General features: G+C 46.5%; 1 protein-coding gene across 6 annotated transcripts in view; it reads right to left on the bottom strand.

Annotated features, from left to right (window-relative positions):
- Positions 1 to 27,384, bottom strand: part of KANK2 (KN motif and ankyrin repeat domains 2) — a 92,320-nt gene that overhangs the window by 48,554 nt on the left and 16,382 nt on the right. For all 6 annotated transcript variants that reach the window (XM_083482932.1, XM_083482935.1, XM_083482934.1 and 3 more), the window contains one exon: positions 6,164 to 6,283. The gene's annotated coding sequence lies outside the window, so the exon portion shown is untranslated. The remainder of the gene's footprint in view (positions 1 to 6,163; positions 6,284 to 27,384) is intronic.

Here is a 27,384-nt window from a genome sequence, read left to right as displayed (position 1 = left end):
TACCCTCCGACATTTCTCCGATGAAAACAAGGACGTCCTAAGGAAAAGCGGGACATCCCAGGATTAAATCAGAAACTGGGGCGGCTTCTGTAAATCCAGGACTGTCCCTAGAAAATAGGGATACCTGCAGGGTGTGCATTTATAAAATTTCCTGCATGTTGAAATTTAGCATATCATGGGAAGGCCAAGACATAACTCTTCTCCCAACAACTTTTCTATATGGAAGTGTGTGTGTGTGTGTGCGCGCGCGCATGCACGAGAGAGAGAGAGAGAGAGAGAGAGAGAGAGAGAGAGAGAGAGAGAGAGAGAATGCATTCTATTGCAGTCTGAAGTGGTACAGCACAAGCACATGTTTGCCACAGTGAAATTCAGAAAACAGAAAGTTTAATGGTGGAGTGTTGCGGGAGCCGAGGAGGGAACTTGGGATTGTGCCTAAAATCTCAAGTGATGCGGCACTTAAAATTCAGAGTGGCAGCCACCAGTTGTGGCTCCCTCACTTGGGGCTAGTGGACAAAGAGGGAAGGAATACACATGTCAAAGGGATAGGATTTCACTGCAACCCAAATAGTGGAATGAACAGCGAGAGGCACCCCTCGGAAAAGCTCCCTTCCATTTGCAACACAGGCTGAATGGGAGGCATGCTAACCCCACTTTGAAAATACATTTGGGTGTAGCTTATCTCGGTTGTGGGTACACTGAATGAGTTTAAACACCAGAGGTCCAGCTCCAAAGCGCGCCCACACCCTTCTTGGGAAGGAAAGGAAACAGAAGCTTGGAAAGCCCCCTGAAGGCTTGGAACTGGAGACAAAGTGCCCTGTTGTTCAAACGGTCAAATTAGATTTTTGTTAGGTTGGGAAACATTGGCCCAAGGAAGGGCAAGGGCCACTTTTAGAAAATGGGCGATGCTGGCCTAAGGCATTGTCCCAGCTCCACTCCCCCTGGTTCTGCTGCAGTGAGTGCTGTGTAGTCTCTACGTATTGCATCCCAGCATCCTCTTCCATTTCATTAAAAAAAATATTGAGAGAAATAAACAACATGTAAGTAAAGTAAAGGTAAAGGGACCCCTGACCATTAGGTCCAGTCGTGGCCAACTCTGGGGTTGTGGCGCTCATCTCACTTTATTGGCCAAGGGAGCCGGTGTACAGCTTCCGGGTCATGTGGCCAGCATGACTAAGCCGCTTCTGGCGAACCAGAGCAGCACACGGAAATGCCGTTTACCTTCCCACCAGAGCGGTACCTATTTATCTACTTGCACTTTGACGTGCTTTTGAACTGCTAGGTTGGCAGGAGCAGGGACCTAGCAACGGGAGCTCACCCCATCGCAGGGATTCGAACCGCCGACCTTCTGATCGGCAAGTCCTTTGCTTTGTGGTTTAACCCACAGCGCCACCCGCGTCCCAACATGTAAGTAATAGATGAAAAAATAAAATAAGAGTGAGATATAACTAATCCACAATGTGTTTTCATTTTTAGGCATGCCCTACGTAGCAAGCATACACCCTTATTGGCATTTTTAGGTAGTCTAGGGCATACCGTACTTATTGGATCAAGTGGCTGACTGGATTTATTTATTATTTATTAAACTTACATCCCACCTTCCCTCCAAGGTGTTGTACATGGTTCTCCCCCCCCCACCCTCCGCACACTCCATTTTATCCTCAAAACAGCCCTGTGAGGAAGGCTAGGCTGAAAGACTGTGACTGTCCCAACGTCACCTGGTGAGCTTCGTGGTCAAGTGGGGATTTGAACCTTGATCTCCCAGGTCCTAGTCTGGCCCTCTGACCCCGAGGCCACACTGGCTCTTGTGCAATCCTGGCAATGAGCTCACCGTCGCAGTTGTCTTAAGAGGAACTGCCGGTCAATGGAGAAGAGTCCATGGGGTGCTGGGGGTGGCAGGTGGGGGTTAAGAGAAAGAACTTAGCTGTTACAGTATGTGGACAAAGGAGAGAGGAGATGAAATGCGGGGAGTGCCCTTTATTAACTTATACATTGCTTTTCAATGACATTCTCCAAAGCAGCTTACAAAATGACTCATCTGTACGGTTAGAAGCAATAATGATGGTTCTCAGCCGTTAACGTGGGAATGGGGGGGGCTTGCAGCCCCCAAGTGTTGATGACCCCCAGGGTTCCCTATCCCTGCAAAAGAGGGATTCAATCACAGCCACAGAATTAAGTCAGTTTCAACCAGAAAAAAACAAAACAAAAATGTCTTCTGCCAGAAAGAAATAATGGACAGCACCAGCCAAGTCCCCATGGGGAGAACTTTTCTGGGGCAGAGGTGCCACAACTAAAAAGCCCACCCCCCCCCCAGTAGCCACCTCCTTGAGTCAAATAAGGACCTCCGAACACACAGACAGGTCCATGTGGAAGAAGGCTTCACTTCGGGCACCCAAGTTCAAAGCTTCCCAGGACCTTAAAAGGGTAACCAGCAACCAGCAGTTTGAACTGAATTTGGAAATGCACCAGCAGTCAGCGAAACTGTTGTAAAACCAGTGAGATATATTTCATTGGCTGGGCCTAGCAAAGTTGGACACAGTCCATCATCTGAGCAGTGTTCAAAGGAAGCCCCACATCCAAAGGGTTGCAGTAAGGCCCCCTTCACAACTGATGTGGTTTGCATGTGTTTTATTCTTGGACATTTGCATCCATGCCTGAAAGCTGTTTTTATGTGGTTTTATTTTTAGTTACTTTGCGAAACCTGAGCAGCTCAATACCTCAAAACCTAAGGTCTAGCAAACTTTTGTTGATGTTGTTGAAAAAAATGGACAAAAAACGTACTGGCCAAACATTGTCAACATGCCCATCTACTGCAATAATTAATAAATATTTGCAATGCACCATCTGCATGCTAGGTGCTGTTCAAAAGCATCACGTTGATAGACTAATCCAGGCTGCTTGATTTCTGCATCAAAACCTGAGTTTCTCCATAGCTTATTAGTTCAATCCACCCTTTTCCATGCCGTTATCAGGTGCAGTATGAAGCCTGCAAATCGGACAAATGGACAATGGCTAGCTTACCCAGATGCTAGCATAAGAGCCAGTGGGCTGATAAGGACAGAGCAATTTCAAGAGGAGCTGGCAGGAGAGGAAAGAAGCAGGGTGCTCTTATTTTCAGGGTGGGCAAGCTTCTGGCAGCATCTGAAAGGAGCAGAGTAAGCTGAGCATCGCTCCTTCAAGAGACAGGCAGAGCAACTCTGGCCCTTTCCCCCTATATGGAAGCAATTTTCTCCAAAAATAAACAATTTTGCAGGCTGCTACATGAGAACTTCCTCCTGCTGACAAAGAAATCTTGGCAATGATGGGGGAGGAGCAGAGGATGAAACACCAACCCAGTGGGAGAGCAAGGAAGTTCGGTTTCAGCAGCCAGGCTTTTTTCCCAGAGCAGGAAGCTGGGGCGAGTTGGGGGGGGGGGGGAGAGAGACATGCAGGGAAGCAAAGAGCTTGCAAGCAGAGTGGAGCTGAAGCAGCAAAAGTCGAACTTGGGAAAGTGGAAATAGGACTTCCCTTCTGGGGTCAGAAGGAGAGGGAGGGCTGGGCTGGGTGAGTGGTCATAAAATCACTCAACGCTTCCGAGGGTCAGTGATAGGAGGCTTTGAAATCTGGTACAAGCAGAACTTGCAAAAATAAATAATCAATCAGCACCCCAAAACCACATACCTAGAGGGCTGCTTGAACCTCCTGTCATGGGAGCAAACTGCTACCCAAATAGCTTTAAATAGATCTGAGTGGTGGCATGCCATAGGCAAGTATGCCTCTGAACACTAGTTGATAGGAATCACATGTGGAAAGAGTACAGTGGTACCTTGGGCTAAGAACTTAATTCGTTCTGGAGGTCCGTTCTTAACCTGAAACTGTTCTTAACCTGAACCATGACTTTAGCCAATGGGGCCTCCTGCTGCCGCCACTCGGCTGCTGCGCAATTTCTGTTTTCATCCTGAAGCAAAGTTCTTAACCCAATGTACTATTCTGGGTTAGTGGAGTCTGTAACCTGAAGCGCCTGTAACCTGAAGCATCTGTTACCCGATGTACCACTGTAATGTTGAACCCAGGCCCTGCTTTTGGCCTTCCTATGGAAATCTGTTTGGCTGTTGTGAGAACCACAACCTGAACTAGATGGCCCATTCGCCTGATACAGCAGGATCTTATATTCTCATAAGTTTATGCCTTCTAAAACACAAACTAAGCATCAGTTCAGGAAGAAAGCAAGCCGCATTCACATGCTCAAACTACTCAAAGCCAGTCTCCATTCGAGGTCTTTACAGTACCTCTCACTTGATAACAATCCTGCTCACTTTTCAGGTTCTTTCCTTTTCAGTGGAGAAGGTGCCACAACTCTGCAAAGCGGCTTAGCTGGAGATAGCATTCGTCTACAACAGCTCCCACACCAATTGTGATTTTCCGAACCTGCCTCCAAAAGAACTCATTGCTGAATCCTGAAACTGAACATTTGTTCCTACCACCCCCATTTTCCTACCAACCTTATAGAAGCCAGAATGACAATCATCTCTCACAGAGCAAAAACAAATGCCAAATGTTCATTTCCATGTAGATACATGTAGATACTCCATGACCTCTGCACAGGACTGGAAAAAGGGTCATTCCACTCTACTGGCAGAAAGACATCAAGAAGAGAAGAGTTTGGACTTGATATCCTACCTTTCACTCCCCTTAAGGAGCCTCAAAGTGGCTAACATTCTCCTTTCCCTTCCTCCCCCACAACAAACACTCTGTGAGGTGAGTGGGGCTGAGAGACTTCAGAGAAGTGTGACTTGCCCAAGGTCACCCAGCAGCTGCATGTGGAGGAGTGGGCAATCGAACCCGGTTCACCAGATTACGAGTCCACTGCTCTTAACCACTACACCACACTGGCTGGTGATCAGCCATCTTGCTGGCCGATGTTTCTTGATCTTCCTCAAATTTCTCTGCTGGTTGGGAACAAATAATTCCCACTCCTTGCTGTCTGGTCTGGTTGGCTGCGACCCTCGTGCAAGCTTTTTCAGATCAGCGTAACCATAGCCCCAGAGATTCTGCTCCTGAAGTCTCTCCTCAGGTGCTGATTTGCCTGATCAGAAAACTCGTTTTGTCCTAAATGAACCAACCATGATGAATCTATTAATCGAACACGGCTGCCAGACCCTAGACCACTAGCTCAGAACCTGCCACTGGAAGAGGCGAGACTTCTGCCTTAGATGCTGACACACAAAACTGATTGAGGATGCTCAGAACTCCATATGTTGGGCCACACTGCCCTCCAGCTTCAACACTGGCTGTCTTGACGGCTTTAACAAAATCACTCTCCTCGCCATTTGCAGCTTCAACCACGATGCATTGCTGGCGACCTGCTAGTGGTGCAGCAATAAAACTGCTAGCACATTTGCAAAGCTAAGCAGTATCTGGCAATGGTTGTCCACCATGAGGAGCCTCACCAAGAGGGCAATCTATCTATATACACACACATATATATGTACAGTATATCAGTTTTGCTTTATGAAGCAGGGACAGGACCTGAACTCATCACAGTGGAATTAAGCTGCAATTAGCCAGGAGGTGGATGCTGAGCCAACCTCCTTTCAACAGCCCCAACTCAAGCACCTCCAGCCACTTAGGATATCACTGCCACCAGACAGAAAAGGAGTGAGCTACAGCCACCTTATTGCTCCCAGGAATCCCTCCCAGCAGACCAGACAGTAATGTTCATGCATTGTCCTTGGGAACAGAAATAGGTCTAGGAGATTTAGGTGCAGGGCTTGCTAATCCACAGCAACTTTTCCTCCGCTCTTTCTCAGCACAGTCCATGCTTTAAAGCTCCATGTCCAAGTGCCTTTCTTTTTGCCCTAAAGCTTTCCCCATGAAGACCTACTCTTTAAAGCTGAATTGGAGCAAACGTCAACCCTGCGGAAAACCTGAATTGTTGTTTGCTTTGATTGAGCACCCAAGAGCGGGTTTCCAAGGGGAAAGCTCCAGGGCAAAAATAAAAAAATTAAAACCACGTATAGCAGGGCAAAAGGTCAGTGTGGCTAAGTCCATGGTCACAGGGTTTGTAGTGGCAGCATTGCGAAGGATCTGGCAGCATTGTGAAGTAGCAAAAGGGCTAGCAATCTGCAATTCCTAACATTGCAGAAGAAGTCCTGGTTGTTGTGCGCATCGAAAAGGTTTGTCTCACCTCAATCAGTGCCTCTCCCGTCTCTCTCTCTGCAGCCTGGGGATAAGGCAGCATGCCGATTCCACAAGTATGCCCCTCTCTTGTCCTTCTCTAGCCAGCAGTCCCCGTGTATCACTGTCCCTTGAAAAGAAAATAGGAAAAGGTCATTTCCTCACCTGCAGTTGGTCCAGAGAACTCAAGAGAATAAGGAGGGTGAACCTGGGGCCCTCCAGATGTTGCAGGACTTTAAGTCCCATCATCCCTGAACACTGGCTGTGACTGATGGGAGCTGGAATCCAACAACATCTCCTGAAGGTCAGTATTCCAAGACAGCAACATTCACCCAATCCTGTAAGAGATCATTTTCCTCTGCCGGTTCGGGCAGAAAGAACATGTCCCCAAAACCCTGATCGTTCAGCATCCGTTGCTTTATTGCTGCCTCTGACTAATCCCTGGACTTTAGCTGATGCTTTCTTAAAAGCCCCAAACCTCAAGGATTCTTGAAACCTCAAGCATATTTCTGCCATCCGCCAGCCATCTGGAACTCAGGCCTGCTGCTGTTGCTCCCATCAAATTGCTGCACGACTCAGCCTGTCTGGTTTTCATTTCTTGTAACATGGCATTGACAGCATAGAAAGCTTTGATTCTGCTCTGCCACCCAGCCCCAAGGAAGGAACCACAGAGGTCTTCCAAGGAGGAGGTCAGGAATCTGGGATTCATACTCTCTACTTGTAGACACAGCATGGGCTTTGTGTGCAAATTTTGATTGGAACAAAGAAGTTGACCTCGTGTCCAGGAGGCGTCAGTATTTTACCTCTTAGTAAAGCCAGGATTACTTGTGGCTGAGCGTAGAAAAATGCATCAACACACATGGGGTCAACTGGACCATTGTCATTGTTCATACGAAAGCCGTAACTCTTGGATGTGCGGCTGTGAGTGTCAAAATGCATGTAAAGAAGACTTTGCCCCCCAGATGTTTAGGACTGCAACTTCCATCAGCTTCAGCCAGTGTGTCCAATGGGAATTGATATTCAACATCTGGAGGGCACCAGGTTGCTGATTTAAAGGAGAATTCCCAAACCTGAGAAAGGCTATCAAAAGGCCTTCAGATCACTAGACATTGTCCAGATCTTTAACTAAGACCAACAACAGAACCACATGATGCAAAAATGAAGCACATGCTAGCTTTTAAATTGTCACCTCACATAATTTCCTGACTTGGAGCAGCATTTTTAACTTTGATGATTGTCCTACTTGGTGGGACGATCTACTTGGCTCTCAACATGGACCATGTGGTCAGTCCTGATTCAGTCACATCAAGCAAGAGCAAAGGGCTAAAGTTCATTCAGTGACAGCAGGGAGCCAGAGACTAAGAACTCATTGTAAGCAAGACAGGACAGAGTTTGGAAGCCCCAAGCCAGCAATTGTCCAACATCAACAGGAAGCCAGGAAGACCTCTCTGGTTCCACGCATCCCCTGTGTTGCCAGAGGCCCAAACATGACCTGATGCTGGATCCAGGCGTGCAACATTGGCTGAAAAAACTTCCCCACCTGCTTTGATATCTAACCTCCTAACTTGTAAGAGTCCAAAACAAAAGCCATCTCCAACTGTTTTTCACCCTCAGGCGCGCACTAAGCCCTGGACTGACCCAAGCAGTTACTCAGAAAGACAATATTGTTCGGTCTGCCAAAAAATTGGATGGGTGAGTCAAGACATGTTGCCCTGTGGATAGAATTCCTTAGCACCGTTGTAGAGCGTGCATGCTTTGCATGCAGAATGGCCCAGGTTCAATGCCCAGTTAGAGAATCTCAGGAAGCAGATGCTGGGGAAAAGAGACCTTGGAGACCGGCTGTCAAGTCAGAGAAGGTAATATTGAGTTAGATCAGGGATGTTGTCTCCATGTTGTCAGTTCTCATCAGCCCAAGGCAGCATGCTCAATGCTCAGGTATTATAAAAGGTGTGGTAGTCTAGCAGGCCACCAGTTCCACATCCTTGGGTGAGATGAATACAATCTCAGTATAAGCACAATTGGTTTACCCCCAAGCTCTCTTGCACTAGAATTTAAGACACTGGTGTGTATCTCTTTGATTCTGCAGTCACCTGGGACAACAAAATAGCTTGGGGTGACTGTGAACAAATTTTGGGCTGTTTCACAGTAACCCCCCCCCCCAAAAAAAAACCCCATATGGGGCTGAACAGGTTTTTTAAAAAAATCTCTGTGTTTAGTTACATTTCCCTCTCAATATTAAAAGAATAAGATTAATTAGCTGAACAGATTCACATCTGCTTATACAACAAGTTTAATTAGACTGATGAACAGTGATTTATCTTTCTGATAATCTCTAAATTAAATTCTATGTATCAAGTTGACTGTTAATTTATTGTTGCTAATGCTACACCATGGTCAGTGGTAACGATTTTATTATGAAATGGAATGAACATCCGTTATTAGCTTCCAAGCATCACTGCTTAACCATAAAGAAAAACACAGAGCAATATCTTGGTGGGTGGGGGTGATATTTCGGAACTCGGAGAATGTCAGCTGTTCAAAATCTGAAAGGATGTCGGTACTGCACAACCAGAGAGAAAACAGAATCCCACTGAACTGTCTGCTGTAGAAGTGCCATTAAGAGGCAAGTCAAGGCAAATTACATTGGATAAACTAAGCCCAGCTGCTTTTGCTAGAACCAAGGGGCTGCAAGGGTTTTGGAGATCGCGAACATCTTCCATGCAAGCCACAGCCCTGAAGACTGAGTAGTCAAGAGTGGGGAAACATGCAATGAAGTCTGTGTTGTGGGGGAGCCCCAGGAAACACAACACATTAGTCCCTGAGCATGAGCGAAACTTCATTCCCATGGCTTTTAAGGACTGCTGTCTCCTGTCCCCTCTGGGGAAGCAGCAGGCAGCAAGAATGACGCCTTCCGGCAGGGCCTCATATTTGAAAATTCCATGTTCAGCGAATGTTCGGACACAGAACTTTAAGGTGTGGCCCTGTGCCCAGAGACATAGCAGAAAAGGAAGTCTGGATGAGCCCTTAGGCTATCTCTTCAGTTTTTGGCTGGGGCAAAATTTGAGCTAGGAATTTGTTGATTCTTAATTGAGTGCAGGGACGTGGGTGGCGCTGTGGGTTAAACCACAGAGCCTAGGGCTTGCCAATCAGAAGGTCGGCAGTTCGAATCCCTGCGACGGGGTGAGCTCCCGTTGCTCAGTCCCTGCTCCTGCCAACCTAGCATTTCGAAAGCACGTCAAAGTGCAAGTAGATAAATAGGTACCACTCCGGCGGGAAGGTAAACGGCATTTCCGTGTGCTGCTCTGGTTCGCCAGAAGCGGCTTAGCCATGCTGACCACATGACCCGGAAGCTGTACGCCGGCTCCCTTGGCTAGTAAAGCGAGATGAGCACTGCAACCCCAGAGTCGGCCACAACTGGACCTAATGGTCAGGGGTCCCTTTACCTTTAATTTAGTGCAACCCCATATACATCAACTCAGAAACAAGTCTCACTGAGCTCAATGTGCTGACTACTTAAGCCAGTATAGGACAGGAGCCCCAGTCTCTTCCAGCGGCATTCGACACAGAGGTAAGTGGGGTATTTGTTGCATAAGTGGACCTCATTCTGTGCATGCAACAACTTAGTGGAATCCCACCCATAACACTGGAAAGAGTTCTCTTTTGAGCCCATGCTAGAAAGTAAAGATTATTTTACACCAAGAGTAATTGGGAGCTTGCAGTTGTTGCTGGACTTCAGCTCCCATAATCTCTGACATTAACCATGCTGGCTGGGACTGATTAAAGCAGTATCTTATGGCTCCGTGTTGGCACACCCAAGATCTACACCTTGACATAATTTTGTGTAGCTACAACATTGCTGGCCTTGACATCTTGGCTAGTTCTCAGATTTTGAGATGAGCCGGTCCCTAGTCGCTCCTTCCTAAGGTTGTTAAAGCCACAATATCTACATTCATGTATAAATTATGGCATTGTTCTATATACTGTATAAAGATAAATAGCTTGGGGGAAGGTACAGGTAGACAACAAAATATACATAAAGAATGAGCAAGTGTAACAATAATAAGCAAAGAAGGGAAAAAAGAACTAGTTCAATAGCACGGATTTTTCAGATGATTGAACTAAAGTTAATACTTGAATGACATTTATCTTTGCTGTTTATTTGTACAAGTAAGTGTTCACAATATGCATACTTTTTACGGGTGTGCACCAACCACAAGATTCGACTTGTGTTTCTAACTTTGGGAAGCAGCCCAATCTTTCAGAACCATTCTCTGCCTTTAAAATTCAACTCATTGTTGGGGGCCAAATCAGATCTGTTAAAAATGAAGGTCAGTTCCCCCCTCTCCATTTACTACAGCGGTGAACCTACACACACATTACAGAAATGAATAAAATTTGAGGGCACATCAGTTCCTCCAGATTAAGGGGTTGCATTAAGCCTGCCAAATTGCAGGCACATAAAGAACCTTTAAAATTAATGGCGTATTGGGGTTTTAGGAAGGAAGGAAGGAAGGAAGGAAGGAAGGAAGGAAGGAAGGAAGGAAGGAAGGAAGGAAGGAAAGTTCTCTTTTATTTTATGCCAGAATTGGATGCAATTTGCAAGCATGATAAGCCCTTATGAGGGAATGAAGTCTGCCAAATTTCAGAATGATAGCAGCAAAGAAGAAGGGAAGGAAAGGAAAGGAAAGGGAAAGGAAAGGGAAAGGAAAGGGAAAGGAAAGGGAAAGGGAAAGGGAAAGGGAAAGGGAAAGGGAAAGGAAAGGAAAGGAAAGGAAAGGAAAGGAAAGGAAAGGAAAGGAAAGGAAGAATTATGGCTGCAGGATTCTATTTTATCATTTTGGGGTGGGTACAACAGAAATCATGGAGATGATGGAGGGAAAAAGAGCATGGAAGAAAATGGTAGTCCCTCTTATGGACTCTGCTAGTGGTTGATTAAAAACAAAGTTCCCAGAGTGCATTGGAGAATTAGTAAGTCCCTGATCTAACTCAAGATGCCTTGTTAACAGCACAATCCAACTGAATTATGACAACTGGCCCTCTACGTGCCCCATAATTTGAAAAGTACATAGGGCCGACACACACTCTTAATAAATATTAATATTGATATTATAAAAGTTAGTGCGAACTTGTCACATGGAACATGGGATATGTTCATTCAAGTGTCTAGGGTTTTAAAAATAAAAATCCAAGCAAGTTTAGGCCTTAAAAAGTATTAACCCCTTCCTTCAATAAAAAAACAATTCTACCAGCTAAGTCTAGCTACGCTACTGTTCTGTGCCTTTACCCCCCAACTCCTCCTCCCAATTCATTTCAGAGAGAAAGCAAGAAAGTCTCTCTTCTTCACAAAGCTGAACAAAGCAACTTTAAACTGCCTTCCAAAAAGCCTCGTGAAAAGAAAACTGAAACAATTTTACCACAACAGCAAAACCTGCAGCCATTTGAAACCCCACTGGGGAAAGAAAAGCCAAGCCCAAACTTTAAAGCAGAGGGCCAGCTGTTTTATTTATTATTATAAGAAAAAGGGATGGGGGATTGGATCATTTCACCTGGTAAGCTTTCTGTGATATTGAACAAAGACAAAAGCACAGTACAAGACAAAACCATATTGTAGGGTGTTCAAAGCAGTTGGAACATTGTCTTCTGCAGACAACAATAAAAGCAACAGCAAGACCCACGTATGAAATACATGCAAAACAACCAAAAAGATGCAACAGAGATTCTCTGGGGATTTGCACCACAGCGTCTGACAAGAAAGCGGCGACTTTGACAAAAGTATTCCCAGGATTTACAAACATACAAAATACAAAGCTTTGGCTCAGTGGGTCTGGACCAGGAGTAGGCAACCTAAGGCCCGGGGGCCGGATGTGGCCCAATCACCTTCTCAATCCAGCCCGTGGATGGTCCAGGAATCAGCATGTTTTTACATGAGTAGAATGTGTGTTTTTATTTAAAATGCATCTCTGGGTTATTTGTGGGGCCTAGGAATTCATTCATTTTGTTTCCCCAAAATATAGTCTGGCCTACCACATGGTCTGAGGGATGGTGGACCAGCCCATGGCTGAAAAAGGTTGCTGACCCCTGGTCTGGATAGCTCAGCTGGTTAGAGGGCTCTATTGATAGGTGTTGTCTGCAGTTGCAGTTGCTTGGTGTGTCTTCAACAAGTCTCCCGGATGGCCATAAGAGCTATTCTGCATAGTGGTTCAATTACCCCAACTGGATTTGTGCAAGCATGCACTGCACAAATGGGGGCTTTAACTTAATTTCAGTGTGCTGCAGCGAACGTCGGTGCAAAGCCATAACCCCCATCATTTTAGGAGGGCAATTCGGGAGGACCCCCATCACCACCCCACTGACCCTGTCACTTGCCCCCTCCCTGCCGCTGACCCCTTCCTCATCCACCCCACCCTACCTTTACAACCTCCTACCTTTGTCCAGTCATCCTCCTCTGCAGCCTCAGGGGTATGTTGGAAGACACCCCATGGACTGCAGCAGCCTACTGGAAGTTCACCCCGGCCTCAGCTGTGTACAGAGACACAGACCCGGCCGGACGTGCCTCTTCCCCTACTCCTCCAGCACTGCAGACAAACCTTTGGTGCTGCCATGGAGGAAGGAGGAAGAGGAGGTCAAGGTAAGTTTTCCTTCCATTTATTTTAATCCTGCACTCTGGTGTGAGCCAACTGACTCATGCCACAGCACGGAACCAGAAAGCCCCCGTCTTTGGGTCCCTTGCTCTGGCGCAACAGCCACAGGGGAACAAAATTGGGGCATTTAGGATCAGAAGTGGCTTCTGTTAATTTGGGGTGTCCCGGTTAAATTGGGACACTTGGGGGTTATGCAATGTGAAGGTACCTGGACCTGCCAGGTGCATAGCTGTCAATGTTTCCCTTTTTTAAAGGGAAATTCCCTTATTCCAAATAGGATTCCTTGCAAGAAAAGGGAAAAGTTGACAGCTATGGCCAGGTGAAGCACCGCAGAGGGTTGCTGTCCTTCTAAGTGCTCTAAAAATGAGGATAAAATCTACAAATAGTTCCTTCTATTTGTAGAACATACCGACCTCATGTTCTTGGTACGGTCAAATCTAGCAATTCCTGCAGTCTGTCAAAGGTATTTCTAATGACAGGAATATCAAGAATCCACCACGGTATCTCGCCTAGTGTGGGGGAGGCAGCGGTCACACCATCACCCCCTATTCCCCTCCAACCTCCAGCCCTGCCTCCCATATGCCTCCAATATAAATAGACAAGGGTGGGAGGAGAAGGAAGCGGCTGGTGGGAGAGAAAGCCACGAACTACAGTCTTGGTGACCTTTGGCTTTCCGACTTGGAGCTATAGACAACACTTTTGGCAATGTGCCTCCCTGGCTATCCTCCAGCTGCATCCCTATTCCCCTAGGAGGAGGAGGGATGTCTTCTTCGCCAGGGCCTCGAATCCAGGGCCTCCGAGGGTCGGCAGCTTCAACTGCCACGGCTCAGGGCTATTCTTAGCATCCGAAACGCTAGCGTGGAAAGGAGCCAGAAAGTTTGCAGTACAAAGGCCTGCTTGTCCGAGGAAGAGATGAAAAACAGCCTCCAAAAGCCTGGAGTTTAAGGAGGGATGGGAGAGGTTTGGCCCAGGGTGAAGGGGCGGGAAGAGAAGAGCTTCTGGAAGAAAAACAGAAGAAGAAACACAAGGGAAGGGGAGAAAACCAAGAAAAACAAAGCCTTCTCAGCAGACGCAAGAGTAGCCACACCCCAAAAGCAACCAGAATTCCAGCAAATAATCTTATTCCTCTGGTCCTTGCCTGTGAGTCACTCTTGGCTCCTCCCTAGGAATAAAACTTGCCCAGAGGCCTGGAAAAAAAAGGATTGCTTTGCAAGGGTCATGCGGCCCCAAGCCACATGGGAATGCTGAAAGCTGGTAGGGCCCCTTGCCTTGCTAAAATCACAAGAACCAGGAGTCCAGGGACTGAACCAAATAAAGTTGCCATGTGGTCGGTTTCAAAACAGGCCCAGCTGCCCATCACTGTCAATCCTCACTCCCAATGTGTTCATTTCCAACCACTGGGCAGTTTTAATTTCTGCTTGTGTCAGTCTTCAGAACTCCACACAGCTAGTTCATAAAGCTGTTTGTTGCATGGAGGTCTGCAGCCTTTCCGTGGGAGCAAAAATGCAGAATGAGCGTAAATGCATAGTCAGAGGGCAGAGGAACTGCCATTACCTGCATGGTGGCAAAACAATTTTAATTGCAGGGAAATGCAGAGTTAATATACAAGTGGTACCTTGGTTGTTGAACGGCTTGGCACCCGAACAAATTGGCTCCTGAATGCCGCAAACCCGGAAGTAAGTGTTCCAGTTTGCAAATGTTTTTTGGAAGATGAATGTCCGACGTGGCCTCCGCAGCTTCCAATTGAGTGTAGGAAGCTCCTGCAGCCAATTGGGAGCCACGCCTAGGTTGTCAAACGGTTCCAGGAGTCGAATGGACTCCTGGAAGGGATTAAGTTCGACAACCAAGGTACCACTGTAATTCCAGCTGTCAACTGCCAACTTGGCAAAATATATTTACTACATTGGGGATGGTGATATTGGGGTTTCCCCCCTTAAGTAACCTCTAGAGGGGTTTTTTCGACACCTGGAATGGGAGACGGTGGGCAGGCCAGAAGAACAAGAACAAAGAAGGTGTTTGGGTCAGAATGACACATGCCAGATATACCCTCCAATATTTCTCTGATGAAAATAGGGACGTCCTAAGGAAAAGTGGGACATTCTGGGATCAAGTCAGAGACCAGGACGGCTTCTGTAAATCCAGGACTGTCCCTGGAAAACAGAGAGACTTGGAGGGTCTCAGATACAGTGGTACCTCGGGTTACAGACACTTCAGGTTACAGACACTTCAGGTTACAGACTCTGCTAACCCAGAAATAGTACCTCGGGTTAAGAACTTTGCTTCAGGATGAGAACAGAAATCGCGCGGTGGTGGTGCGACAGCAGCGGGAGGCCCCATTAGCTAAAGTGGTACCTCAGGTTAAGAACAGTTTCAGGTTAAGAACGGACCTCCAGAACGAATTAAGTTCTTAACCCGAGGTACCACTGTATGCAAAAGAGAAAGTTGTAATGTCAGAATCCAACTCAGGACTCAGCCCCAGAACCTACTTTCATTGAAACTCGAAGTTAGCTGCTGAGCTTTCCAGAGGGCTAAGTGGACAGCAGGGGTCACTCCCCATTAGCAGAGGGTTTTTTGTTTTTGTTTTGAGGAGTACACCCCTCACAGTTACTCTTTGGATGGTACAGAGGACCTTGTATTTTCCTAGCACTCAAACTGAAACAACTTGTGTCTGGGAAATAGCACTTCTTCCCCCAGGATTGCACCTTCGCTGCTGTTGAGCAGTAACAGCTTATAGAGAATATTGCTTTTGACATAATTAACCTACAAGCACACACAGCTTCTCTCTGCAAAGTTGCTTAGAAACAGGATACTGGGTACCTTCTATCATATATGGTGGACTTGTAAGGTAATAAAAGCTTTCTGGGAGATGATATATAATGAAATAAAAAAAATGCTTAAAATAACTTTTGTTAAGAAACCAGAAGATTTTTTATCAGGAATTACAGGTATCAACATACCAAAGGAGCAGAAAAGACTATGTATGGAACCTCAACCGCCCAGGTGCTATTAGCCCAGAGTTGGAAAGAAGACAAAGTCTCGACCAAAGAAAAATGGCAGACCAAGCTGATGGAATACGCTGAGATGGCAAAGCTGACTGGAAAACTGAGAAAACCAAGAGGATAAAGACTTTATAAAAGAATGGGGAAAATTTGTAAGTTACCTGGGAGACCACTGTAAGTAGATGGAAACAAGAGCAGGATTCTACACACTTGTAGTGTAAAAAAAATATTAAGGACAATATGGTTTGATATAAAAATTGGAGTACGGATGAATGTGCAGTTGTAGATGCTTAAAATTAGACTCCATGGAGGGAAGTCTCAAGATTCAGAGAATCTCCTTATACAGATATGTTCTTATTAGTTTGTGTTTATTTGTACTTTGTACTTGTAAAATCAATAAAAATGATTTATAAAAAGAAAACAAACAGGATCCTGGGCGGGATGAGACCCTTGTCAATGAAATTCATACTTGCACATTTCATGGAACAGACTGTGAACCAGTGCAAAGGTGCTGTCTCACGCATCCTTCTTTGCTTTGCCTCTCGTGTGGTTGGATCCTGGCTAAATCATCTTCCCCTTTAACCATCCACACATAGCAGCTGCCTCTGCTTCCAGCACATGGCAGGACAAAGGCAACTAATGAACCACACGTTACATAAGGTACTTGCATAACCTTGTGAGCGTTAAACTACCACTGCAGGAGGAGAGACGTGACCATTGCATTCTTTGAACGCAAGTTGGCCAATGGAAGGCAAACTTCAGATTTCCATGAAGTTTAATTTAATTTCATGGTGGCCAGAGAGAATATTTTGTTCAGTTCTGCAATGGACTTCAATGCTGCCACTGGACACTCTAAGAGAAAAAACCACATGTACATTTATTCAATTAAATGTGCATTTGTATCGTTTTTGTTTGCTTTTCCCAAAAAGAGAGAGAAAATAATAGGTTTTAGAAAGTTGAGAAACTGCTCCATGGGGGAAAGTGAGGTGGTTCATCCATTCCACCAATCAGTGAAGTACACAAACAAGTTTCTTTCAGAAACACAGAGAACCAGTTTGCTCCAAGATAGATCTCGGAGAAAGAAAATACCAGTTGAACAAAATCTAATCGGTATGCTCAAATAATGCATGTTTGAATGTATCCTGGATGTATGAACCGACTTCAATGATTTTCATATTTTTATGAAATTGTATGAGTGTTCGGCTGGTGGAATTTGCTTTCTGATCACTGTCAGGCTTGCAAAGTCCTCTTTTAGGGCAAAACATTGCATGCTAACACATACAACAAACCTAGATAAAAGATGCTTTGGAAGGGAGCGGAGTAGAGAAGTAGGTAGGGGGGTGTAAATGCTCAACTCTTGCCCAGCCAGCCATTTGTTTTTGTTCTAAATCAGCCACAGACGCTGCTTGCTTCTGTGTTTCAAATACACACATGCAAGGGTACACACACATTTGGAACTGGGGGGGCAGGGATGGGAAGGGAGAGAGAGAAAACAGTGTGGCAGACATCATAAAAAATGCAACTGAAGAGGTAACAGGGTTTAGTGAGCAGGAAGAGGCTGTGGCAGAAAGCAGTCCAGAATCGGAGGCAGAAGTGGAGGCAGGCTGCTGAAGAAGCCAAGGAATCTCCTCCTCCTGCTGCGACCAGCTCGCCTACTGCTTGGTCTCCCAGAACATAGAGAGGAATTAGAGAGCAGTGGGAAGGTAGGGACCTTCGATCCTCACAACTGCCTCACTGATGCAAGACCAGCTGGGAAGAGTTGCAGTGATCACTAGGCCTGTGCTGTTTTGGCAGCTAGACTGGTGACTGGGAGCGGCCGCCGAGACCATATAACACCGGTCTTGAAAGACCTGCATTGGCTCCCAGTACGTTTCTGAGCACAATTCAAAGTGTTGGTGCTGACCTTTAAAGCCCTAAACGGCCTCGGTCCAGTATACCTGATGGAGCGTCTCCATCCCCATCATTCTGCCCGGACACAGAGGTCCAGTTCCGAGGGCCTTCTGGTGGTTCCCTCGCTGCGAGAAGCCAAGTTACAGGGAACCAGGCAGAGGGCCTTCTCGGTAGTGGCGCCCGCCCTGTGGAACGCCCTTCCAGCAGATGTCAAAGCGATAAACAACTACCTGACATTCAGGAGACATCTTAAGGCAGCCCTGTTCAGGGAAGTTTTTAACGTGTGATATTTTATTGTATTTTTGGTTTTTATGGAAGCCGCCCAGAGTGGCTGGGGAAACCCAGCCAGATGGGCGGGGTATAAATAATAAATTATTATTATTATTATTATTATTTGGCTTCTTTGAATAAACAGTTAGCTTCTCGGGCACCAGGTGTTTTATTGCTGACCTGTCCACAACTCTGGGTCCTGAAGACAGCTAAGACATCCCCAACATAATCTGCCTAGCCTCTGCAGTCTGCTCTCAGCCCCCCCCCCCTGGCCTGCAATTTGCAGTGGGGGAGAGGAAGCTCCCACTAAATTCAGATCAGGTCCCCGCACAGGCAATTCATGAAAGGAAAGAGGCAAATGGCATGACAAACGTCACGTGTCGCCTGTCCTTACTATCCAAAATCGCAAACCCAGCCCCGTTTGTGAACTGATGCACATACAAGATGTCAAAAAAGGGGGGAAATCCTTTGTGGAAGATGTCAGAAAGCGGAGGGGGGAGAGCGGACCCTCTCCGGTGTGCATAATATAGTTGCTGTTCTGAAATTGCTCATTTAGTAATTGTGCATCTTCCACACTCTCATGAACATGATTCTGGATAACAATGGGATCACAGTTTATGGATGAGAGTGGGAGCCAGCAAAACATTTTCTCTTTCTCCAGCACAATACAGTGGTACCTCGGGCTAAGTACTTAATTTGTTCCGGAGGTCCGTTCTTAACCTGAAACTGTTCTTAACCTGAAGCACCGCTTTAGCTAATGGGGCCTCCTGCTGCCGCTGCGCCGCTGGAGCCCGATTTCTGTTCTTATCCTGAAGCAAAGTTCTTAACCTGAAGCACTATTTCTGGGTTAGCGGAGTGTGTAACCTGAAGCGTCTGTAACCTGAAGTGTATGTTACCCGAGGTACCACTGTACAAGGTTCCCTGGTGGGGTAGGGAAGGGCCAAAGGAGAATGATGGGGACGGCCATGTTTGCATTTATCACACCTGTCTCATTCATGCTAAAATGTATCTGAATGCATGTGTGCCTTAATTTTCACATCAAAAGCTGCACACAGAAGAAGAAGAAGAAGAAGAAGAAGAAGAAGAAGAAGAAGAAGAAGAAGAAGAGTTTGGATTTGATATCCCGCCTTTCACTCCCTTTAAGGAGTCTCAAAGCGGCTAACATTCTCCTTTCCCTTCCTCCCCCACAACAAACACTCTGTGAGGTGAGTGGGGCTGAGAGACTTCAAAGAAGTGTGACTAGCCCAAGGTCACCCAGCAGCTGCAGGTGGAGGAGCGGAGACGCAAACCCGGTTTCCCAGATTATGAGACTACCGCTCTTAACCACTACACTCACACAGGTGAGCAAAGACAAAACCTCTCCTGTGGTCTGCCTCCAGAATTCCACCCCCCCCCCAAAAAAAAAAAAACCCACGCCCCTTACTTCCAGTATCAGAGCTGGGAGGAAAGTTCCTCAGACAACAGAGCATGAGGTGGGAAGGCAGGGTGAATGCCCATGTAATTGCAGCCATCTTTTCTCCGTGTAAAAAATAGACTCCATGAGATAGGAGGAGAAGGGGCTTTTATGCCTCAAAGTTCTTGTATTATGCTACAACAGCAGCAAGAATATTAATAGCTAGAAACTGGAAAAGTGAAATAGTACCAACAAAAAAAGGAATGGCAGGATAAATTATTTGAGTATCTCGAACTGGCAAAAATGACAGATGCGATTAGGAGACATTTGTCGTGGGAATTTAGTGTGAGGAGGATGCAGGCCTAAGACACTTCAATATGTCTTTAGGCTTTTTGGGGAGGGGCAGGTAAGTGAGCAGAATGTTTAGCCTTTAACCAAGGAGAGCCAAATTCAAATCCCAGGCTCAGCCCTGAAGCTTCCTAGTTGACCTTTGGCAAGTCACTCATCCATTGTAAGGATTAAAATGGGATAAACCCCCTGCGTTGCTGACGTCGCTCCCCCCCCCCCCAAGTTCTTTGGAGGAAGGACAAAGACATAATTGCAACAGCCAACACAATTTGATCTTTTGGCTGCAGCCGAAATGCCTTCTTTTTGCATTGTGTTTTCAAGCTTGCTTTCCGCTTTCCAGAACAGCTAATCCAAAACAATCTTAAAATATGCATCGTGTTCTACGAAATGTTGGGAGGGGATGAACAGGCAGGCTAAGCCGCCTTTGGAGAGGCCAGTGGCATGAGTCACTCACTCAGCCCCACTCCAGAGGCAAGGAAAGCACTTCTTAAGAGGCCCCTGGAGGCTCAGGATACGGGCAGCTGCTTCCTGGACAGCACTCACGGGGCAGCCCACTCGGCAAAAGGCACAAACCCAGCTATGCTAATCATCTCTGCCATTGCCTGTCATAGCTTTTCTACCCTGTAAGCTGACGTTTGCTGTCATACATACCCCCAGCTGGTGTCTTGAATGGGCCCTGTAGTTCTCCAATGGCTGTCTGGGCCCCCAACCTGGGAAGGCTGCGTGAAAGGCAGTGGCGTAGCGTGGGTTGTCAGCACCCGGGGCAAGGCAAGTAATTTGCGCCCCCTAACCCATGGATTTGCGCCCCCTAACCCGTGGATTTGCGCCCCCTAACCCTAACCCCCAGATGTTGCGCCCGGTGCGGCCCGCCCCCCCTGCACCCCCCACGCTACGCCACTGGTGAAAGGTCACCCTTTATTGCTTACAAAGCTCCGGAAACTTGCACAGGTTGGACTTGAGCAAGAAGGTGGGTGAGCCATCAGGAAAAGGGGGGGGGGGCAAAAGATCAGAAGGTAACTGAAACCATCAACAGAACTGTACGGAACAACCTTACATTTACAGAGCAAAATATCCTCTTGAATTATACACTCAGAACATGGAACCCCGCAAAAGGACAATATGAGTGGACTCTCCCTGCCCTTATCACAGCAAAAGGACTGATACTGGTGAATGGGAAAAATAAAAATGTGGCTCCCTCCTACGACTGGACTGAAGACTTATACAAGCTCGCAGCATATGAACAACTTGCATATAAATGCAGACTTGCCATGGACAAATTCAGTGATATTTGGAATCCATTCTTACAAATACTGCAATAGGGGTAGGCAAACTAAGGCCTAGGGGCCAGATCCGGCTCAATCGCCTTCTCAATCCGGCCCGTGAATGGTCCAGGAATCAGTGTGTTTTTACATGAGTAGAATGTGTTCTTTTGTTTAAAATGCATCTCTGGGTTATTTGTGGGGCATAGGAATTTGTTCATCCCCCCCCCCCCAAAAAAAATATAGTCCAGCCTCCCACAAGGTCTGAGGGACAGTGGACTGGCCCCCTGCTGAAAATGTTTGCTGAGCCCTGGGTTAAGATCTGGTGAAGTGAAGTACAGTGGTGCCCCGCAAGACGAATGCCTCGCAAGACGGAAAACTCACTAGACGAAAGAGTTTTCCGTTTTGGAGGTGCTTCGCAAAACGAATCTCCTATGGGCTTGCTTCGCAAGACAATGTCTTGCGAGTTCCTGCTGATTTTTTCCCCTTCCCCCCCTTTTTCTAAGCCGCTAAGCCGCTTATCAGCTGATCCGATCAGCAGATAAGCCGCTAAAAGCCGCTAATAGCGCTAATAGCGCTAATCCGTCAATGGGCTTGCTTCGCAAGACGAAAAAACCGCTGGACGAAGAGAATCACAGAACGGATTCTTTTCGTCTTGCGAGGCACCACTGTATACTGTTTGGGGGGGGGTTCCTTTCCCCCCTTCTACATTGGTTCTGTTTCTGTTTCTCTTTTTCTTTTTCTCTCTTTTATTTACGTCTTGCCATGTTTAGTGCACATATAATTATGTGCTTTTTGAACTTTCGATAAAGATGTTCACTTAAAAAAAGAAGAAGGAAAGAGGGGGCCAAAAGATTAGCAGTCAGACTCGGCATTACCCTGTTAAGAACAGAGGCAGCGCATTTGTTTCCATGTTAAAGCCCTCTGCTCAAGAGTCACTTTCTCCCCACCTCAAAATGCGGCTCTTAAATGTCTCCCAGCGTGTAAGGGGGATGAAGCACCCAGCCCCAGCCCTCCCTCTTTGCAGTTAAGAGTCTCCCAGGACAGGAAGCAGCTGGTAGTGGTGGGCAAAGGGGAATGGAAGAGGGCCTTGGTTGGGCAGAACATCAACACACATGGTGCGCTGATTGTTACAGTGTGTGTGCGATGCAGCTGTGGAATGCTCCCCACCCAGTCCCCTTCTGTTTCTCAGAACTGAAGGGCAGGTATGGGACATTCCATGGTGCCTATTCCCCTGCTTTTGCCAGCTTCTCCTTCAACAGTGGGTTGGGGTGTGGAAGCAGTGTCTTGCTTACATGATGCACACCCAGCACATACAATGAAGATGCTTGCACAAGCAGCACTGGGGGAGAAGAATTTGGATGGAAACCTCCCTAACTCCCTCTCATCTCATGCCAATATTCCTCTCTCCAGCACTGAATTTTCTCTCAGTGGAGAGAGCAGTTCTCATCAGAAATCCTTTTTTTATATATACTTTTCAGATTTAGACATTTCACTGATTTTACAATCATTTTGACATTTCAAAACTTGGCTTCCTCCCCCCCACCTTTCTGTGGTTTCTTATTTTCAGTATCTTCTGCACATCCAAATTAACTTAATTTGCTCATTTATTCATCTTCTTCAAATATACAGTCATACATCGGAAGCGGCAAATCGCGACCCGCGCACGCGCAGACGGGGGTTGCATTTGCTTCGGGATGTGAACAGGGCTCCGGAACAGATCCCGTTCACATCCAGAGGTAGCACTGTACACTCTCAAGCAGGGGTAGGCAACCTAAGGCCCGGGGGCCAGATGCGGCCCAATCGCCTTCTCAATCTGGCCTGCGGACAGTCCGGGAATCAGCGTGTTTTTACATGAGTAGAATGTGTCTTTTTGTTTAAAATGCATCTCTGGAATTTAAAATGCATAGGAATTCGTTCAAATTTTTTTCCTCAAAATATAGTCCGGCCCACCACATGGTCTGAGGGACGGTGGACTGGACCACAACTGAAAAAGGTTGCTGACCCCTGCTCTTAAGAAACTGCAGGTCATTACAATTTCTCATCATAAATCTAAAGGAACTGCATCCCTAGATTCCAGCATTGGAAGTTACCGTCGGATTGTAGGCAAGATGGAATTCTTTCAGCCCTGAGCCAAAATATTTAGACCTGCTGAATTTTTGGAAGTTTCATAGGTGGAAACACTCCCCAAAGGACGGTAGTAGCAGTGTGTGTGGGGATGTTTAATTTAAATAATGTCTGGCTTTCCGTAAATATGAGGTGGCAGAAACTTTTCTTCTTTTAAGCCATTGTGTAGCACATGTCCCAGTGAGGCTGCTGTGCCGTGACAACAGAGTCATTCTGTCCCAGGAAAAGAGTGTGGTCGGGATCTGCCCAGCATTGACCTGAAGCAATGGCAAAACAATGGTGGGGTGGGGGCAAAACAAAACCCCTCATATTTAAGGCAAACTAAGCATTTTAAAGATTTGCTTGCCCACCCCTGAAAGTCATTGAATATCCCCACCCTCTCTTTCACTGGGATCAAATGATTCCACGATAGTAAGGGTGGGGGTGGTATTGACACACCCATAACTTCTCCTTGAATATATCCAGCAAGCTAATGGTGTTGCTGCCTTGCTCTGGCATTCGAGGCCAAATCAACATGTGGTTGCAGTCATGCTGCTTTGGGTGAGTCATGGGCTGTGGAAGAGCCAGTAGACTGAAACTCAATCCTGCCAAAACAGACAAGCTACAGATGGGTGGTTTGTGTGACCAGGGAGGGGGTGCTCAACCTGTTCTGGATGGGGTTGCATTCCACCTAGGTAAAAAAAGGTAAAGGACCCCTGGACGTTTAAGTCCAGACAAAGGCGACTATGGGGTTGCCGTGCTCCTCTCGCTTCAGGGCAAGGGAGCCGGTGTTTGTCCACAGACAGCTTTCCAGGTCATGTGGCCAGCAGGACTAAACCGCTTCTGGCACAACAGAACACCGTGATGGAAACCAGAGCGCACAGAAACACCGTTTACCTTCCCACCACAGTGGTACCTATTTATCTACTTGCACTGGCGTGCTTTCAAACTGCTGAGTTGGCAGGAGCTGGGACAGAGCAACAGGAGCTCACCCCGTTGTGGAGATTCGAACCGCCAACCTTCTGATCGGCAAGGCCAAGAGGCTCAGTGGTTTAGACCACAGCGTCACCTGCGTTTCCACCAAGAGAATTAGGCTCACAGTCTGGGGCTGCCAAGGGATCCACTTGTGTCTCCTTGGGACCCCAAGCATGGCATGCCGCAGCTTTCAGCATCCAAGGCTCATGTGCCAGCTATGCCCCCTCCTGGACTGAAATGCCTGGCTGTGGTTCTCGGTGCTCTGACATCCTCTAGACTCGACCATTCTAAGTCTATAATGTGCAAGGCTGCCTTTGAAGACTGCTCAAATTATTAAAAAACACAGCTCTGGGATAGTAACTGGGACCAGTCAACAGGAACCAGTTTTAAAACAGCTCACCAGCTTCGGCCTCGGCCCAGTATACCTGAAAGAGCGTCTCCACCCCCATCGTTCAGTCCAGACACTGAGATCCAGCTCTGAGGACCTTCTGGCGGTTCCCTCACTGCGAGAAGTGAGGTTACAGGGAACCAGGCAGAGAGGGCCTTCTCGGTGGTGGTGCCTGCCCTGTGGAACGCCCTCCCATCAGATGTCAAGGAAATAAACAACTATCTGACTTTTAGAAGACATCTGAAGGCAACCTTGTTTAGGGAAGTTTTTAATGTTTGATGTTTTATCGTGTTTTTCATATTCTGTTGGGAGCTGCCCAGAGTGGCTGGGGAAACCACAATTACCTTGAATTTCTTCTTAAACCTCAAGAAAGAAGGGCTTTTTCGCAGGTTTAATTCAAATCCATCAAACCACCTTTGGGGAAGGTTCTCCAGCAGGGTGGAAGGAGAAAACACCTGCCCGTGTGAAGACCGCCTGGCGGAAACCCTTACACATATGGTTCTTAATTGTAAACTATATGCTGATCTCCACCAGCAAGTTCTAGATCAACTCTGCATCCCCAAATGGAAACCAGAGCTGGAGGTCATACATTTTCTATCACTGGGGAATGATCAGGAGCTCACCAAGTTAGTGGCTAAATATCTCTATTTGGTTTTTTGTCATCAAAATACACTGCAGACGTCTGATCTCCCTGGAGACCTAGAGATGTGACGATAGACTGCTCTGCCTCCTTTCTTTTAGCAAATGTTTTGTGCCACTGGGGAAGTGGTAATTCTGTATTGATCTGTTTTAGATGTTTGTATGTGATGCCAATAACAGGTTTGATGATGAATATTCAGTTGGGAGCTGCCCACAGTGGCTGGGGAAACCAGCCAGATGGGCGGGGTATAAATAAAATAATAATAATAGTAATAATAATAATAATAATAATAATAATAATAATAATAATAATAGTTGTTGTTGTTGTTACTGATGAACTGCTCCCCTGGCTGCCAGTTTGCTTCTGAGCAGAATTCAAAGAGCTGATGCTTACCTTTAAAGTCACTAATGACTTGGGAAGCTGGGCCTTGAAGGAACACTCACCCACACGACAGTGCCTGTACACCAAGTTCACCAGAGGTGGGCCTCATCCAGGTCCATCTCCCCTCCCTGCAGCCTGGTAAGTTCTAGTGAGTGGCTAACTCACCACAAGATTAGCCTCTCCAGGGAGGTTTACTAGATAGAGCTGCCCTGCTCTTTCAGAAGAAGACTAAAGACTTTAAAAGACATAGATCATGGATAAGCAAACTAAGGTCTGTGGACCAGATCAGGCCCAATTACCTTCTGGATACGGCCCACAGACGGTCTGGGAATCATCGCATGGATCACCAGCGCACACATTCTTTCCCTCTCCCTCACACGGTGGCGGCGCCTCCTCCCTCCCTCCTCCTGGATTCTCCCTGCCCTGCCTAGAGGAGGAAGGGGGCTGGGCTTTGTTGGTGCCAACAGCAGCAGCAGCGCTCAAGCGGCCGCCATTTTAAGCAGCCCGTCTCCAGAGCCCTTTCACACACCACTCATCGTTCTGCTGTCGCTGCCAGCCCCTGCCGCTTGCAAGACACAGGTAAGCAGCCACTGGGGCTCGTGGTGCTCCTGTATCTCCCCCCGCCCCCCAAAAATATAGTCCGCCCCCCCCCACAAGGTCTGAGGGACAGTGGAGCGGCCCCCTGCTGAAAAAGTTTGCTGACCCCTGATCTAGATTGCAGCTGGCTTTATTCTGTTGCTGTACTGCCCCACCCCCATCCCCTTACTTCCCCCCTCTCCCTGGTAACTTTTCATTTGCTGTATAAGAAATGCATAGCTTTATACATAACCAATTAAGCAACAGAGAAAACAGCATTACAGAGCTGCTGAATGAGTAAAAAATGACAAACCAGAATACAGAAATGCAGTTGTGAATTCAGAGAATGTCGGATAGAATGCATATATCCCATTTTTATTCCCTTAATGACTTTTTTATCCCTTGTTTTATTATAAATATATGCTTTTATTTTATTTTTCAGTTGTATTGAAATTGGATTTTTTTGTAAACCACTTTGAAGGTTTTTAATAAAAAAATCGCTATATAAAAACCATAAAAGCACAAATAAATGGCACTTTGCTCCACCCAAATAGCCTTCACTTCTTCTATAGGGCTCCCTTGCTTCTGCATACATATCCCCACACTTTCTAATTTAGACCTTTTCATTGGATTGCCCTCCCTGGAGGCTCATCCAGTTCCAAATTTAGGGTGTCTTACCAGGGCCAGGTGAAGAAGACCTTTCTGTTTTGCCCAGATTCCATAAATGTTACCTACTCTGGTTTTAATCCAGTGAGCACTTATTGATCCTGACACTTTTTGTTGCTCTGAATTGATTCTGCGCTCTGCTGTGTAAATTTTATATCGTCGTAACTGAGTTTTGCTTGATAATGCTTTTATGACTCTGTGAGCAGCATCAGAAGCGATTCTAAATAACAAAAAAAGAGGTGAGCATGCTAAGTCTTATGTGGAATCTACACACATATAAAAACTATTCTGAAAAGGTTTTTTTTAAGCATTTTTAAAAATAAATTGAATTTTCCATAAGGCTCAACATCACCACCTAGTGTCACATTGTATATTGCACTTAAAACACACTTAAAATGTTTTATTTGCAGCTGTATAGCTGAGTCCTTAGTCATATAAACTCTGGCTGGGAGAGCAGGGATTATCTCTCAGGCAAGCAACCTCTCTCCCAGCAACATCACCAAGTTAGCTCAAGCAAGAGCAAGAATGATATTCCTAAGCAAACTCTGGATCTGTACACAATCCCTGAAACCTGAAGAACAGGACAAGACTCACAATTGCTGCTATGAGACTCAGTGGAGCCGAGCTGGTCAGATGCAATCCTGCCCGCTTGCCTGCCTGCCTAATGTTGCTTCAAGCCTGTGCCTTTGCCTTGTGAGC

The sequence above is a fragment of the Podarcis liolepis genome (genome assembly GCF_965112155.1).
Source record: "Podarcis liolepis genome assembly, chromosome: 17".
Classification (NCBI taxonomy): domain Eukaryota; kingdom Metazoa; phylum Chordata; class Lepidosauria; order Squamata; family Lacertidae; genus Podarcis; species Podarcis liolepis.
Note: the sequence above shows the minus strand (reverse complement) of the source record. Positions and strands in the feature narration are given on the sequence as shown.